This window comes from Cydia pomonella, chromosome 6 (genome assembly GCF_033807575.1).
Source record: "Cydia pomonella isolate Wapato2018A chromosome 6, ilCydPomo1, whole genome shotgun sequence".
Taxonomy (NCBI): domain Eukaryota; kingdom Metazoa; phylum Arthropoda; class Insecta; order Lepidoptera; family Tortricidae; genus Cydia; species Cydia pomonella.
Window position 1 is genome coordinate 6,681,423 of NC_084708.1, and position 7,671 is coordinate 6,689,093.

Genomic DNA, 7,671 nt, shown 5'->3' on the forward strand with positions numbered 1-7,671 from the left:
CAACCGCTTATCGGTGGGATCAGAAGTCAATCTTGTTCTAAATACTGTAACACGATCTATAACTTCTCTCATTCCGTCGATGTCACGTTTCATCATTTATCGTTTTGTGGTAAATTCATTTACCACAGTTGATTTTTTAGAACAGTGTATATATGTAATTCTAATAAACTTTTATTGCTAACTGAACAATAGTACCTGTTATTTATGTTTAAGCTAAGTTTTACAAAACATTTTATAGCCAATTTTACAATTTCATATTTTCTAAATTTAGATCTATCGATTTAGATTGTTTCATTTCATAAGAGCATTACATTGTAAATTTTAACATAGATTGATGAGCTGTTTACATGCCGTGTCAACAATAATAAGGAGCGGTTTGCTCTTTATCATTTGTCACCATGCCTGTCACGTTCTAATAAGTATGTAAGTGCGAAAGTGACGGGCATAGTGACAAGCGATAAAAATGGAACCATTGCTGCCACTGCTGCTCGTATCACCGAACTTGTATAAATCGTCATCATTCGATTCAGCATCAGTCCTATTTGCGTTTACATGGGGCCGGAGCAGAGTCTTCCATACCTCTTTGTCTGTCGTCACTCGTCATCATCTTTTAACTTACATTCATCATGTTCATTGAATACAAAACATTGGTGTTTGTACTATCAATATGATAGGGAATCGTCAAGGTCCACCGACTCATTTGACTAGATTAAGTTCTCGACTTCACACTTGACTAAACACTAACTTTGGTCTGCTAAATTAAAGAAATTTGAACCGGATGTAACATCATGTATATTTAATACGGCACGGACAGTGACAAAAAATGTATACACTTTGATCGTGTCGATATTGAATGCCTTAAGTGTTGCAACACCTGCGGTGGCAGCATGGTTCCATTTTTATCACTACTCACTTATTAGAACGTGACAGGCATGGTGACAATTGATAGAGCCGACCATCTTAGCCCTATACTGCACAACAAAGTGATCCCATATTCATACTTAAGTGTTTACGCGTTTTGTTGATTAATATTCAGATTTTAATTTGGGCAAGTTACGCAGGTATCTAATATTATAATAGTCTCACTACCATGACATAGTATGCCAGTATACCAATTGGTTGTATTTGATGTGTTGTACTGACTGTTTTTCCATGTGTATAATAATTTCTGAGTGGCCTCGTGGTTTTTTGGTAAATATGCCCGCCGTTTGTATTTTTTTTACGGAGCAATAATGGTTAAAATAAAAAAGTAAAAGTAACAGTACCATATGACTATTGGGATGTAGAGAAAAATAGTTCTATATATCATTCGTTCAAATGACTAAATAGGCCCAAACGATATATTTATGAATATGACATACTTTTCTAGTGTCTCTTTAAGATAGTCTATTAAATAACCTGAACTGGCCACAATCGGGCCATAAACAGTCACAAAATGCGGTGAATGTAATGTCACGCCAAAAGGTTACGCGACTTCCCTTCGCCATACGTAAACCATGTAGTATGTCCGTTCTGAATACTACCATATTTTATAAAATGTTGCTTGTATCTAACCTAATTATCCATCGAACCTAAAACTTAGGGGTTAGTTTATTTATAATACATAACTTCAGGTAAAATGTGCATGTGTTCTTATGGGACAAATATTTCGTTTAGGTTTATGGATTTATTTAATTTAGGTTTAGGTTTTTTTAGTGTAAAGAGCGCTGGTGGCCTAGCGGTAAGAGCGTGCGGCTTGCAATCCGGAGGTCGCGGGTTCAATTCAAACCTCGGCTCGTACCAATGAGTTTTACGGAACTTATGTACGAAATATCATTTGATATTTACCAGTCGCTTTTCGGTGAATGAAAACATCGTGAGGAAACCGGAATAAGCCCAACAAAGCCTAGTTTACCCTCTGGGTTGGAAGGTCAGAGTGCAGTCGCTATCGTAAAACAAGTGCCTACGCCAAATTTTGGGATTAGTTGTCAAGCGGACCCCAGGCTTCCATGAGCTGTGGCAAAAATGCCGGGACAACGCGAGGAAGAAGAAGAGGTTTTTTAGTGTAAAAGCTAAAGGACCTATACTTGAACGACCGGCAAAACCTGATTTAGTGATTCAAGATTCTCAATTGGGTATTAATACTGACTGAGCAGTGAGCATTGAGCACCGTATGGAGCTAATTATGTAAAAGGCCTAACGAGCCGAAAAAATAAGTGTTTGCCCCTTTGCTGACAATGGCTTTGACTGTCAAGGAAAGGTGTTATATACTTTATAGTGTAGATATGGCCTATTTTGTGTTATAATATACTTACTTACCTAACTGACATGGTAAGTACCATGTACTATTAGTTACGACTACGAGCAAACACTAATCAAAATTATGAGCCTATTAAAACAAATTGACATAAGCTTTCGAAGTGATGGTAATAATTTGATGGGTGTCCGTTGCATCCGGTGTAATTGACAGCTGATCCAAGCATCAAACGGAAGATTCTAAGGGAGACTATTCACTTGACAGCAATGTATAGCGAGCTGCAGAATTGCATGGACACATTAAGAATGTGGGTGTACAGAGTCTAGAACCAGCGATATCGCCGCATGTGCGCACGTTTGCTACAGATTACGTGCCTATTTTTTGTAAGGCTCGCATAAAGCAAGCAAATCTACTTTTCAACAAACTTTCAATAAGTCAGTATAGGTATAACTACCCAAACTACCGTAAAACTACCCATACCACCTATAGTCAAGTACTACGAATATGGTCTTCAAGTTCAATACGTAATTAAGTATCAACACAAAAATAAAAATAAAATTAGTTCTTTTTAATTTTATGTGAGTTTTTTGTACCATTTATGAAAATATTTTGACACGTCAACAAAAATATACGAGTTAGTTTTGGACCATAGCTGAGAGATTTTAAATTATAATACGGATACGGCACTATGTGGTTGGCAGGAGAACTAGCCAAGGTGACATTCGTTAAGATTCAATGCCAATAAAAAGTAAATAACGTATGGGAATGACCAATTAGCGAAACATAATCTGTTATGATCTTTCGATTAAATCTGTCAGTCTTTTTTTTCTATTGACATAAATAATTAACGAATGCCATCTCAAAGTCGATTAAAGAATGTTCTGTCCTGTATGAACAGAAACTACTCGCTCAGCAAATTATCGCAATAAAGAGGCAGATAACGAAGTTTCAATTTTCACTTTTCGCGGTAGGCTTCCTGGATAAATGCCCTCTGCATGCTTAAAGTTTGAAGGCATCGTATACTCGTAAGTACATATATTCGTATTTTGGAGCAAGAACTCGCTCCTCAGCAGTAAAAACGATGAAGACGATGTAGAAGAATTTATCAGTCGCGTTCTTAGTAGTACAATGTTAACATACAAACATAATGACTTACCTTTTCTTTTGTACCATTAGCACCAATAACAGAGCCTGGACGATTGTGACTGGGTGCAAACCCAGAGGCTCCGAAGTCATTCCTGAAATAAAAGTAGGTACATTGCCGTACAACGTTTTACAGTACCTACATATGGCCCTTTAAATTTTCAACTGGCACGTACAATGCTAATTACCGCACTAGGGCGGTAAAGAGTTTTACATAAATTACGCATTTCTCTGTATTATAAAAGAAGGTACGATCTAAAAAAGATCCCCATGATTATATTTCGAGAGTTTCAAGACCTGTTAAATGCATAAGTGATGAACAAGCCTCTTTAGACCCGCTAAGTAGGTTGCTAAGTTATTAACAGTACAATTAATCTTCTTATGTATAGTAAAAGTCAAATTCGACCCACTTGCCGTCCGAATACGAACGCTTTCGCTAATCCTGCTGAGGCATTCTAATCGCTTGAAAGACAAACCAGAAAAGGATTGATCTCTAGACCCGTAAATATTACATATGATCAGGGATCACATTATACTGGACTCGATAAACGATTGGGCTTAAGCTCCTCTCAGCCTAATGGTGACGGCATTATGATTTAACTGTAATACGATTACACTATCTTATTGTTTTCTATTGTTAATATTGCATAAGTGTTATTAGCAAAATCGTGTCACTATTTACTATAGTGACACAGTTTACTCCCACTACACTGTACAGTTAAAACAATATCTATGCGAGATGCACTTGTTAAGATAATGTATTTACAGTACATATGGCGCTACTTTCCTGCACAGGTGGAAAAATGAGCACTTTCCGTGCATATGTCGAAACTTTAAAGAGCCATATGTACTGTTAAACTTTTTACGATACACATGCGAATAGGTAGGATTTTCTGCACTTGTATCGTAACTATTTCACGACACTGCTTTGAAATGTGGCAAAAGATGGTAGACCATCTTGACTAGAAAGATTTGACTGAAATCCACTATAAAGTGTCCATGCAATTTTCTGGATAGTATTTCTCGAAAGGCTTAGGTACGGTGACAGATGTCATCTCAATAAAATTTTACGAAATTTTGCGTATTAAAGTTGTAAAGTGTATGGAGATGGCAGATGTCTACCCAAGCTATTTGATGAATGATACTAAAGGAAATACACATAAATACTAATAACATTCTGTCTTTTAAATATATTTAAGTGCCTAAGTGTTAGGTTTACTATTCTATGCTCTGAGGTTAGGTTCGTCTCGGACGAGAGCGCTGCCAATTTTGCAAAACCAAGCTAGACAATGGTACCTACTTTCGAATGTTACAACCTCATTCATAAATAAAGAGTTGATAAATAAACCTAATGAAGCACCTACGCATGCCGACTGCAAACAGACGTGTATCATTGCAAAAATACTAGATCTCTACGACAAAACCTTTTGCCTACCCAGAAGCGGATCTCCGCCAAATTATCAATAAGGTAAACAATACTCTATTTACTTCGTAGCAAGGTTTAACATTAAACAACAAAAATATACTTTTTCTTAACATTACTTATATATTAAGGAGGTAGGTGTTATAAATACACGAAGAGCTAAGCAGAATACCCATTATGTTCTAAGTCATAAGAGCGGCAACTTTTTTTAACTAACGACCGATTGTATCGAAGAGTGAATATTGTCTCCAGTTTTGTAGGTGTAAAAGTAAGTTTGTGAGTAGGTGCAGACTTTCTGCGATCATCTAGATTAGATAGATTTGTGTTAACAATAGTAAATGTAACAGGAAGACACCTAAGTACCTAAACTTGAGGGATTTCAGATGAAAGCTCAGTTTCAGCTTTAAATAACTTTGATGTAAGGTACTTTTGCCGCACTAGAACGATAATTAGCACATTACATAACTATGTCGAAAATTTAAATGGCCATATGTACTGTAAAACATTGTACGTTACATGTGAGAATAGATAAATCGCACTTGTATCGTAATGTACTATTATGCATTTTTCCTGGTGGCACTGGATTAGCTAAGTTAGCTAATGCTTACGTATGTAATATATATAGGTAGTTACAGTTTGTGTCGATGACGCGCAGATTTGTCAAATCTAACATGACATTACGAGTCAAGCCACGCGTCTTCGTGAATGACGCGATATATTCTAAGGTTAAAGCTGGTTAAAGTTTAAAAAGACATGTAGGATATCTATGGGCACCTAAATTTACTATACTTATAAATAATCTTCAGTGAAATCAAAATGAGTTTAGATCGCAAAGATTTGTAAGAAGTAAATATAAAAACTACAAGTGTGCGTTAGCCCCTCTTAAAGTTAGTAGTTACCTACAATTTTTCACATAAATGTATGTTTCCATGAGTAAGCATATGTCTTAATTATATAGTGTACCAAGGTAGAGTAATAGTCTGAATAACAGATACCGATCGGGTCATACGATCCTTGAACTGTCCCTTACGCCTTGCCTGCGTGGACTTGAATGGCGCCTTTGTCTAAATCATTAATTAGCCCTAATAGTACATTTCAACTTGTCAATTACCGTCTAGTTATATATTATTTAGACAAAGCTGAATCTACGATTACGTAGATAGGTAATACTTTATTATACGCATATTTCATAAGCATGCTTTCTTCAAATAAAGACGCCTACGCAAGTACTTATGCGTAGGTACGTGATGTGATGTTTGAATAAATGGGCAGATGCACTAGCAACACTGGCCAACTGTCATGGCGCGAAGGTGTGGCGGTGGCGCTGCACTGTGGCTGTAATAGGTACTAATTTGTTTTATTTAATTGATATCCCAAGAGTTCATAGGTTAAGAATCAAAATGAGATCACCACAGGTACAGGTACTATTGAAAAAATTACATTAGAATTACAACAAAATTTATTGTTGCGTGTGAAAATGTGCCTGTGGACTGTATTTTGCGTGATGGAATCGGACGCTACTGGTGCTACGCCCAAATTATATAGTTAAATTGGCCTACCGTTTTGCTGCAAATGTACAAAGACCTATGCTGGTATCCTATATTCTTTCAGAAAATTTGGTTTGCTTTTAAACTTGCAGTTTCTTTGAAAAACGCATGAAAAAACGTAATAAAACTGTTCTGTCAGTTTGAATTTTTTTCAAGCATACTCGTAGCCAGTATCTGCGCTAAGTATTTGAAAATAAATGAAAAAAAAGGTTCGATAAGACATGTGGTCTCGGCTTGCTTATACATTTGTTGCTCAATAGATTTTTGAAGTGGTTTATCATTTAACATTAACAATTTGTGAATTTACCGCTGCTAAAGCTTGCTTATAAATTTGTTGCTCAATAGATTTTTGAAGTGGTTTATCATTTAACATTAACAATTTGTGAATTTACCGCTGCTAAATAGTAGATATGCTTAATCTTATCGTTAGCACGACTTAATTCCCCACGGTAGGTTGTTACACTTGTTACAGAAAAGACAAGACGTTAATCTGCTCATAACAACCTTCAGCTAGCAATAATCACAAATCAGTCCTATATCCGTGAACAATACCGCCCTACAAACAAAATCAATGTCCGTCAAATATAATTAACATTAACTTTAAGCGTATGTTTCATTGGTGTTTCTACACTTAGAAACAAAACCTATATAACTTCAAAGTGCAATAAATAAAAGCTTTGTCATAGTACAATCCTTACTTCATAGATAAAATAGAGTTGAGATTTCCACTTCAGGAACGCAAATTATTTAGCAGTAGTTGGGTGGAGCTGAGATTGCAAGGACCTTGGAATTCGAAAGTGCAAAACTGCGACCGGAACGTGCCTAACCGTTTGTATTGTCCTGAGAAAAATCTAGATCAATTTGTTAAATATTGTTTAAGGTATGTTCCCGGCAAATTATATCCCAGATTTGTACTAGGTCCTTTTGTGTCCCAGTCCCTAGTTTGGTCTAATCGGTCCAAAATCCATAGTGCCTAGGTGCAAACGTTTTGTCAATTTTTTGGCGTTACAAACGTGTTTTGCAAATTTAAAGCTGCCTTTGTGAATATTTTGAATAAAGGTATTATATTTTTCTGGCCATGGAGCAAAGGGTCGACCTCCCGTAGAAAATTTGAATTGCGCGCCTTTTTCTACTGAGAAGTTGGGTGTGTTTGTGTATGGATAGGAAAAATTCTATTTCGATTAGTTTTTCGGAAAATGTTGAAAATTGGTATAAGAACTTAAGTGCCTACAGGGTCTTAGCTATGGCACTTTATGTCACTATTGACTCAACGATTTTTATTTTACATTTTATAGACTTATGAAACTTATCACGAGGAGTTT